At 37.5% G+C, this 11,471-nt stretch overlaps 1 pseudogene; it reads right to left on the reverse strand.

The window, feature by feature from the left end:
* Positions 1-752: 752 nt before the first annotated feature.
* On the reverse strand, positions 753-4,805 carry LOC101562215 (annotated as a pseudogene).
* Between the last annotated feature and the right edge of the window lie 6,666 nt (positions 4,806-11,471).

The following is an 11,471-nucleotide window of genomic DNA, read 5'->3' on the forward strand; positions in this document are numbered from 1 at the left end:
TTTGCTGTAGTTATAACCTTCACACGTACTGAAGTTCAGGTGGAGCTCTACAGAGTTTGGACTTATCCAGCTGCATCTGGCTTAGGTCTGGCTGCTGTGTTCAGCTCCTTTCCGCTGCGGACCTGAGCTATGACTGGGTCTAGGTGTTCCCGAAACTTGGTAGAAATTCCTACTCGGCTGGAGGGGTGGGGCAGGTACAGCAGAGTGGTGGGATGCGGCCCGAGAGGGTGGCAGAGGGTCCGGCCCATGCTGCGCCTGGGCTGGGACTTGTCCTGCCCACACAGGTTAGCAGGAAGCTCTCCACACACTCACCGGACCTGGGCTAGGACTGGGTCTGGGGGTTCCCGGAAGTCGGCAGAAATTCCTACCTAAATTAGATTTCAAACAACTTGAAAATCAGATTTATTATTGAGCAAATTGATACTCAGAGATGAATAAGGACATTTACTGATAGAAATAGATCTAAGTCTGATTCCAGGGTTCATTGCATTTCCAAAACAGGTTCTACTGTCTTCTCCTTCTACCATCCATTGACATCTTCTAGTAACTACTTCATGGCTACTGCTTCTTGTCACTCAGGTGCCCATCTGCTGAGAGAGATACTTTATACCCTGATGGCCTTTCCATGTAGCCTTGCAAATTTCAGTACCCCCTGGTGTCTATGAGATGTAACTTGTTTTTCTTCCTATCAATTATTTTGAGCAATTTAGATTTTTTTCCTGAGCCAACAAGTCTTTATTAAAAGGTTGCTGTTACTGGTAGGAGGCCATAATGCTGAACACACTGTTAAAGTCAATCTTCTCCATGATGGAGAAGCCAGATTTTCATCTGGCCACAGATGAATATCTGCCCCAACTTGTCTGCAGTCCAGTCCCAGCCATATTTGCTCATCCACACCTTCAGCTGGTTGTCTGATAGATCCCTGAGCATCTAAGTGAGCAGCCAGCAGTTTATGTGCTGGTATGTGATGCCCAAGACATGGCAGATAAATTTTGGAATAGAGTCTTCAAAGTCAGCTATACCTTCCAGGAGGACCATGTTTTTATCAAGGGCTTGCCTGATATTGACAAGCCTCCAGCAGGTCCCCACGGTACAGAATCTGATGAATATGTCGCTCTTCTTAATGTGCCTGGTCAATCATGCACTTGCACAGAGTGAAGTCGGTGTGGGGCAGGTTGGTGAGAGCATTTATCAGGATCTGGGCAGTGACAGTGGTCTGACAGAAGGCTGGGTTGAACTGGTACAACTGCAGGACAACCAGGTTAACTTTCAGATCACAGACATTCTCCTTGGCCTGCATCTCAACATAGCACTTCAGAGGGCCAGGTTCTAGGGATTGTACCTGTCAATACCCTTGAGCAACTTGCCCACATTTGCTCCCATCTGCTTAAACACTGCCAATACTTCTGCCTCCTTCCAAGACCAGGAATAGGGTGTTACTTGGGCCACATTTTGGAAATTGAAGTCACATAGACAGAAGTCCAATTAGTGAAATAGACAGATGTGGAAAATTCTAATAAGAGATAATTCTATGTTAAGGTAGGGCATATAGAGGTAAATAGGGTGGAATTAGCAAGGGCTGTGGCATGTTCATGGCATCTGTCTGTGGGTCCTCAGTCTGTGTGAATGTGCGATTGCAAGCACATGTGCTGTCTGATGAATTAGGCATCTGTGGCTTCAGTGGTTGTGCTAGAATGCGGCATTTCTGTTGTCTATTCCTAGGCACATGTAGCTTTTCTGTGGGTGTGCCAATCCTGTCTGCATATGGCTTCTCTATGTGTACGGGGGTGTCCTGGAAGAAAACCAAGGCTTTAAATAGCTTTCTCAGACTTTTATCCAGGGCCCAAGACTCGAAGTGAAAATGATGTCAGACGCATAAATGAAATTAGCTACTGATATCTTCACTAGCAGGCATAGAAAAGCTAGAAAGTGGAATGATCAACCCATTATACACTCTTCCTTCTCCTTCCAGTCTTAAAATCTATTGTGCATTTTTATCCTGGCTGTACAGGCGAGTTATTTTTTACTCTGCCTGAGCATCATTGAATTGAATGATTGCTTCTGTGTTTCCATCTCTAAAAGAAGTAGAGAGCCATAGGACCTAGAGAAGATGTCAGTGCTGGTGTGCAGGTTGAGGGCACAGGGACACAACACTTGACCAATATGTCGACCCTCTAGGTCAACTTCACACTAGGTGCTATGTCCTAAAACCATCCCATCCTTCCTCCAATATCCCTCAATAACAGGCCAGCATTATGATATATGAGGTAAAAGTTAATTAGGAATTAGAATAGAGCATGAAATAGGTTAATTATCTGTGTGAATTGTTTACTATCAGTTCTATTTTTCATATCAAAGTAAATTTTGAAAAATATTTGGTAAAATGAAAAATTTCTGAACACATACAAGGAAAAAAACTGACATTTGTCTTATGGGGAGATCCTTCTAATAGCAGAGTCTGACTTTATTCTTTTATCCAAAAAGTTTGACATATTTATATTTGGTGGCTCTAACATCTAAAAAATGGAAAATAGCTTTTGCTTTTCCATTTTTGGGTAACTATAAGAGGAAGATTAAAGGACAAGTGAGGGAGAGAGAGATTGATTTATTATGCCTGAGAGACATGGATGCATTTTATGCTTCTGTGGAGTCAGTAAACCAGACTGTGAATATTTGCACTGCATGTTTTTGAACACATAAAACTCCAGTGAAATTCACCTATGTGTAATTTTATGTAGGCAATTCTAGAGTGTGATTTTGATTTAGTAATTGTAACCCATTGCATTCTGCTTTAGGTGGAACCACAGCTGAGGACGTGGAAGACACTCAGTCTGGATAAATAGAAAAGGGACGCAGCAGACAGGCTAGGCAGGAAAGTGAGTACCACAAAGGTTCCACTCTCTTCAGAGTGTAATAATTATTCACCATAGTATCACCTCTAAAAAGAATATGAAGTTTCACTTAAGGTCATACTTATTCCTATTTGTATTCATTCTCTAATTTCTAAATAGCATTTTTTTATGAAATTTTCTGCTAATGAGAAAGTGTTACCCTGAGTGGGGTGGAGGGATTGTTTGTTCCAGAGCCTGGAAGGAGCCATCTCCCAAGATAAGAAGAGGAAAGTGCAGCCTAAATGGATCGATAGACTTCACTTTAGTGTTATTTGATTAGTTTTTTTTTTTTTTTTAGCTTAGTACAGTTTCCCAGGATGATGACAGTGGAGTGATGTTGACAAAGTAAGGGGCAAGTTCAGAACTCTAGTGCCTAAGAGGCCTATTGGTGGACAGGAGGTTGCTCTCCCTCTGGAAAGCACCATAACCACATTCACTGTTTAACACTGCTGGCTTTTTATGTAGATATAATGTATATGCAACACAATCAAACCTACTAATATATGCATGTTTCCAACATTGTTTTTTTTGCATGGGCACTAAAAAGGATTGTAGTTTGGCTGAGTGTAGGCTTTTCCTTTTTCCCACTTTCCAAATACAATCAAGATTTTCACAAATAGTCTTCACAATTTTGTGACAAAGGGTTGAGAGCAAAGTGGAGTAGGCAGGAAGAGACCAAATCACATGTTTCATAAAGATTTCTAAGATTAGCTGTGATCTGTGAGAGATATGGATTTAGAGGAGAAAAAATATCATTATAGGATTGCATATCAACTATATGGAGTTTGAAACAAAGACAAGTCAAACGCATGTTATTCTGAAAGTATGATAGTCATATGGAATGCATTACAAAACATCAACATCTGTATGCATCAAAATAATATATAGATTAGCTTTAGAAAGATTCCATATACATTTTATTTCTTGTTATCCTGAGTTATTCACCATAAAAGTTGATTAATTTGTGTTTTGCTTTTTGAGCCCAGTGAACATTCAATCATGAATTATTAGCCAACTACTGTTTTATTGCTTAAGTAAACTGCGACATAATAAAAGAGACTGTTCTTTCATGGCCAAGACAATATTCCTGGGATCAATGGCCATCTTTACTTAGATATCCCTTTAGCATTGTAAATGGAAGTCACTATACTGCTGTACTTTTCAAATTTTTTCTCCTTTAGCATTCTGTATCACAAAGAATTGCATCATTTTATGTCCAGATTATCAAATCAAACAATAGGGTCTTCTTGATATGTCTTTCTCTAATATGGGACAATCAATTTAATTAGTTGTGAAATTCAACCACTTATCTCTTTTCCACTGCCATGAATTTGCATCAGGCCACCATGATTTTTCATCAGGTAATGGACATGTCTTTATAACTGGTGTCCTTATCACCATGTCCATACCTCTAAGTGAAAATTATGCCACTGCTTAACCGGCCTTATACTTGTATTTGCCTTTCCTTTGTAGTTCTTTTTAAATACTCACCTTGAAGTTTCTTATTTTCCTAAATTTTTGTTTCATGTTTATCATATTCATAACTTTTCTTTTCTTTTTTTTTACTTTTTAAAGAAAGCACAGATTAGAATTAAAACAGTAAAAATTGTAAGGGATCAAGAATTTCACTAAACCAAGTAATATGAATTTCACAGTATTTGTCATAATATGTAGTAGTGTCTTGCAACCAGTTATTCATATTACTAGATTTTTGCCTATAAAATTGGAAGAAGAAAGAAAAAAGAAAGAAATTAAGAAGAGAAAAAGTACAAACAATTGAAAAAAGGAGATTAAACAAATTAAAGCATTAACTGCTCCTTTCCACAGACCAGCAGAAATGCATGGTACAGTTGCCCAAACCATCCTGCTTATGTATATAGATAAATCTCTTACCCTGACTCCATCTCCTGTCATGCTCCTCAAATCAGTAACTCTTTCCCTTGAATCAGTTCATTCCCTTTTGCAGTATCTTTTATACCCTTCAGATTCCATTTTTCTCTTTCAGGTTTGCACACTAAGGATACAATATAATGTTTGCACCTGTGGTTCTGTTTTATTTCACCTAAGAGTATGTTTTCTAGTTGCACCCATTTACCAACAAAAGACTCAACTTTATCCTGTTTTTTCAGAATTAATCCTGCTGAATAATACTCCACTGTATAAAAGTACCAGTTCTTTTTTATTCATTCTTCAGTTGATGGGCATCTGGGTTGTTTGCAGGATTTAGCTATAACAAATTGTGCTGCTATAAACATAGGAGCACATATATTGCTGTGGTATGAGGTTTTCAGTTCTTCTGGAAAAATACTCAGAAGGAATATAGCAGACTTGAATGGGCTCTCCAATCCTAGCTTTTGAAGGAATCTCCACACCAATTTCCATAGTGCTTTTACCAGTTTGCACTCCCACCAACAGTGCAGAAAGGTTTGTTTTTCTCCACAGCCTCTCTAACATTTGTTATTGGCTGACTTCTTGAGGTTAGCCATTCTTTCTGGGGTAAGATGGAATCTCAGAGTTGTTTTAATTTGCACTTCTCAAATTACAAATGATGTTGAACATTTTTTTATATACTTACTTGCCGTTTGTATTTGTTCTTCTGAGAAATGTATATTCATCTCAGATGCCCATTTTTGGATTGGGTCTCTGAATTTTATGGGCTTGATTTTTAAAAATTCTTTATAAGCTTTAGATAGAAGGCATTTGTTGGAGGGACAATCAGCTATAATGTTTTCCCAGTTTGTGAGCTTTCTTCTTTGCTTAACTGCAGATTTGCTTTGAAGTGTGGAAACTTTTGAAAAAGATGAGATACCAGTTGCTGATGCCTTGAAGTATTTCTTATGTGATTTGGGTTTTGTACATGAACTCTCTACCTACTCCTATGTCTTTAAGATTTCTACTTATATTTTTGTCCAGAAGATTTAGTGTTTATATTTTAATATTTAAATACTTCATCAATTTTGACTATAGCTTTGTGCATGGTGATAGACATGGGACTAGCTTTAGGTTTTGGCTTGTGAAAAGCTGTATTTCCAGCAGCATTTAATAAAAAGACAAACTTTCTATAATCCTAAGGTTGTCTCTACACCAGTACCATACTGATTTTATCACAGTAGATTTAAAGTATAATTTCAGGTCAGAGATTGTGATAACTCCTGCCTTTCCTCTGTTTCTCAAGATGTATTTTGGTATTTGGGGTCTATTCTTGTTCCAAATGACTCTGAGATAAGTTTTCTCTAGCAGAAATAACTTAAGCATTTATTTGGAATCAGAAAAGACCTAGAATAGCAAAGACAATCATGGGGAAAAAACACAAGGCAGAAGGGATTACAATTCCTGGCTTGAAATTGTAATATAAAGTTACTGTGACAATATCAGCATGATACTGGCAAGAAAATAGACCTGAGGATCAAAGAAATAGAATAGAAGATGCAGAAGCCTCTATGAACACACTCAGCCACCTTATCTTTGACAAAAGGGCCAAACATGCTTACTGGAAGAAAGATAGCATCTTTAACAAGTGGTGCTGGAAAAATGGATTTTCTACATGATGAAAAATAAAACTTGATCCAGGTCTATCACCACGCACTAAGCTAAAGTCAAAATGGAACAAAGATCTAAACATTAAAACAGAGACACTAAATCTCCTGGAAGAGGAAGTAGGAGGAACTCTTGAAGACATAGGTGTAATCAAAGAATTCATGAACAAAACTTAAATATCACGGGTACAACTTGAAAGAATTAACAACTGGGACCTACTCTTATTGAGAAGTTTTTACACGTCAAAAGAAATTACCAACAAAATGAAAATCAACCCACAAATTTGGAAAAAATTTTGAGTAATAAACACTCAGACAAAGGTCTTCTTTCTAGATTTTATAAAGATATAAAAAATATTAGGGCACCAAAATTTAAAGAACCAATCCAGAAATGGGCATCTGTGATGAACACACACTTCCCAGAGGAAAAATTAAAGAAGCAAATAAATATATGAAAAATGCTCAACATCATTAGCCATGCATGAAATGCAAATGAAAACAACACTGAGATACCATCTCATCTCCGAAAGAATGATTACCATAAAGAAATCAATCAACAACAAATTTTTCAGAGGCTGAGGGGAAAAGGAACCCTTCTCCACTGCTGGTGGGAATGTAGACTGGTGCAACCATTATGGAAATCAGTGTGGAGACGCTGTAAAAAACTAGGACTGGAAATATCATTCAAATCAGCTATTACCCTACTGGGAATTTTCTCAGAGTAACAGAAAATATCATATCATAGTGATATATGTGCATCTACGTTTATAGCAACACAATTTGTCATAGCCAAATCTTGGAAACAACCAAGATGCCTGTCACTTGAGGAAAGGATGAAAAAGATGTGCTATTTTGATACAATGGAGTATTACTCAACTATAAAGAATGACAAACTTGAAGCATTTATATTTAAGTGGATGCCACTTGAAGATAGACTCATAAGTGAAATATACCAGACCCACGTGTTTAAATATAATATACTGTCCCTAGTATAAGAACTCAAAAGAAGAAATACAAATAGAAAGATATAACACAATTAAAAGGAAAACTAGAACTTGGGGATTAAACAATGAGGAGATGGCAAGGAGAAAACCTGGGAAAAATGACAGGGGTGAAGCCATATTTTATATGTGCAAGATTGGTAAAGTAATGATCTTTAGAAACATCAGCACTTTTCAAAACTAGTAGTCAAGTGGTAGAATTCTCACCCTGACTAACTACATATGCTGATACCTGTGAACTAAGCAACTGCACTGAAGATAGCAATATGTAATAGAAGTGTCATGCTTGGAATGGCTGTCATTCTGGTCTACTAAATACCTACTGCTTGTCATGACTTGCCAATTATTGCCATACTGTCTCAAGTAAATGTTTATTTAGAAAAAAAGGGTAATACATGCAAAAAAGAGACAAGAAAAAAAATGTTACAGGTTTGTCCTGCTACAATGCAATATATGGTTAGATTTCTAAACTTCTATATAAAAGTATGTAATTGTTTATTTATATTTTAAAAATATTTTTAAAATTTTTTCTCAATATTCTGTAGAGACTTAAAGTTTAACATATCAATACTAGATGGAAAATACCTGTTCGATATTATGCCTAAGATGCTTGATATTTAGACAGATAGTGAGGTTAAATCCAGCTGCATATGTTGTAAGGTAATAATAAGCTTCTCTTCTGGAGGATTAACAACCTAAGTTTGCAGACCAAAAATTATAGAAAAGGAAGGGCTTCAAGGAAAGCCAACATTTTGGATCTGGCCTTTCAAGGTCAGTGAAGACTCAGGACATAGGAGAACATATACTGTGATGTCATGTAACTCAGTTATGTCCCAAATTTTCTGATCAAGGAGATTATGGACCACAGAGAAATTTGATTAATGATGTAGACTGTGCCTAAAGAGAGTCACGCGGAGAGAAAACATTCTCTCAGGCTTGCACAGAGAGGAAATTGGTCAAGCAATGACCATGACTCATCCACATGGCTGACACTGACAAGTGATATGCAAACTGCGGTACAGGGTTACAGGATAAATCCTGAGGGGACTTGACTGACCTTGTCAGATACAAAACGCATATTTCTTGTTACATAGGTCTTGCTTTATCTTGGTCTTAACCATCTAGCAGAAAAGTATAAAAATGAGGTATAAAAAGTAAAGACATATCAGCTAAGCTGTAAAAGGGTGAAGTCAAAAACTTTTGACATTGCCAGTCTTACAGATAACCCACTACTATTATGGACTATTGGACTATATTGGATCATTTTGCTGAATTCACACACCTACAATATTTAAGTGACAAGGGAATACCCATGTCTGACAAAACTAAACAAAACAAGGGGATACAAAGAAAGGACCATTTGTATCTATGTATACAAAATGGTTAGGATTGATAAACAGCTACTTTCTCTTAATTCAATGAGAAGAAAGATTTGTACTCATAGTATTTGGACAGGATAACATGTCTGCATCTTGTACTATGACTATCCACTAAGAAGATAGCAATATGCAATATATTGATTATTGAAACTCCCGTATTAATCAGTTTTGAAACTGTCCAGAAGAGAAGCTTATTATTACCCTACAGCATATGCAGTTGGGTTTAGCCTCACTATCTGTCTGAATATCAAACTTCTTAGGCATAACATGGAGCAGGTATTTTCCATCAAGTATTGATATGTTAAACTTTAAGTCTCTAAGAATATGGAGAAAGAAATTTAAAAATGAAAAATATTTAAAAATATAAATAAACAATTATGTACTTGTATACAGAAATTTGGAAATTTAACCATATACAGCATTGTAGCAGAACAGTCTTGTGCCTTATTTTTCTTGTGTCTTTTTCCATTTATTACCTTTTTTTTAAAAAAAAGAAACATTTACTTGAGAGACAGTATGGTAATAATTGGTATGTCATAACTAGCAGTACTTATTTAGAAGACCAGAATGATAGGCATCGCAAGCGTGACCCTTCTATTACACATTGTTACCTTCAATGCAGCTGCTCGGTTCACAGGCATCAGCATATAAAGCTAGTTAGGGTGAGAATCCTACCAATCAACTGTTAGTTTCAAAAACCTGCTTGTTTCTCAGGATCATTGCTTTACCCATATTGTGGGTATAAATGTATGACTTTGCCCCTGTCATGTTTTCCTATTGGATTTTAATTATGTACATAAATAGCAACATGAGAACAAGGTATTCTAAGGCTTGTACATTTTCTCAAGGTGAAAGGATTTCAGATTAGTTCACTTGCAATATGGCATCACCCATGATAACAAAAAGGAGCAGTATAATTTTTCCTGAAGAAAAGCCTTCCCACTGAGTTGTATACTTTTTGTTTATTTTTATTTTAAGAGAGGCACTCACTACGTTGACAAATTTCCCAGGCTAGTCTTAACTATGCAGTCTTCTTGTCTTAGACTCCTAGAGAGCATATGTGATAGGTCCATACCACCACATTCTTCATGGTTCTTGCACTTTTATGACAACAGTTTATAATAAGGAAATGTAGTATGAATGGGGCTGCCTGGGGCCTGCCAGAGCCTTACTCCAGCTAGTGCCAAGGCCCTGTGTGTGTGAGTGGGACCATTTGCCAGCCCACCAGATCCTCATTGCAGCTAGCACCCAGGTCTGGCATGTGAGTGGTGTTGTCTAGGGCCCACCAGATCCTCATTCCAGCCAGCACCCAGGTCTAGCATGTGTGTATGGGACTACCTGGGACCCACCAGATCCTCATTCCAGTAAATTCCAAAGCCCAGTGTGTGTGTGTGCGTGTGTGTGTGTGTGTGTGTGTGTGTGAGACCTCTTGGGGTCCACCAGATCCTCACTCCAGCCAGCACCCAGGCCAGGGGTGTGTGTGGAACTTCCTCCACCAGACAGGCCCAGTGTGGAACCCCATAGCAGAACTCCCTACAGTGACCCCCTACAGATCACTCAGCTAATCCAGCAGCAGAACATCTTGCCAGAATGACACAGTAGGTTCACTTCCAAGGGCTGCATCAGGAAGAAGTGGAGCACAGCAGCCAGACCCTAGCAACACGCACCTGGATGAGTTGGAACTTGGTAGATCCAGACTTGGTGCTAAGGTAATAGCTGTACCAAAGCTCTATACCAAAGGTCAGAAGACAGTGCTATATAAAATGACAAGAGAAGGAGTAAAATGTATTTTCAGGTCCCAAACCTGCCCAGAACAAATGCAGGAGACAATAGCATAGAAGAAATTGGAAATCACACACCTGAAATTTCTGAAATAATAGCATCTGAAGTAAAGAAAGAACTGCAGAAAGGTACAGAGGAAATCAGATCAGAAATAATTCCTGAAGTTAAAAAACGAATGACAACTTGAAGTACTTCTAAAGAAGACACTGATTAAAAAAATTGGAGGAGAATAGAAAAATGATGGAATCCTTGAATAAGAAATATGGGAAAGAAGTAAAATGCATGAAGCAGATTCAAAATGATATACAGGAAATTGGAACCTTAATCACAAGCTGGCAAAACTGTATCAATGAAAGTGAAGATAGAGTTTCAAACCTTGAAGACACTGTTGCAGCTAGCGAAAAGGTAAGAAAAGGTCTCTTAAAACCAAATAGGATGCAGGAAAAATAATTCAACACCTGCAAGATGATGCAAAGATGAACTACATAAAGCTAATAGGCATCAATGAGAAAAAAAGAGTCAATACAAATGATATAAAAAGAATATGGGCAGAAGTAAAGTAGAGAACTTCCCCAAAATGGGGATACAATCTGACATTCATGTAACTGAAGCATATATAACTCCAAATAACATCAACGCAATTAAAAACAAACCCAGACATATAATAATCAAGATCCCAGAAATTCAGCACAGGAACAGTATATTAAAATCTACTAAGACATATCACATTTAAAGGAAAACCCATCAGAATAATGGCAGATTTCTCTTCACAAACCATCAAGTCAAGAAGAGCATGGAAGAAGGTACTACAAGTTTTGCAAGAAAACAAATTCCAACCCAGATTGATATACCCTGCAAAACTCTCTTTCAAGTTTAATGGAT

This window comes from Octodon degus, unplaced genomic scaffold (genome assembly GCF_000260255.1).
Source record: "Octodon degus isolate 3935 unplaced genomic scaffold, OctDeg1.0 scaffold00531, whole genome shotgun sequence".
Lineage (NCBI taxonomy): Eukaryota > Metazoa > Chordata > Mammalia > Rodentia > Octodontidae > Octodon > Octodon degus.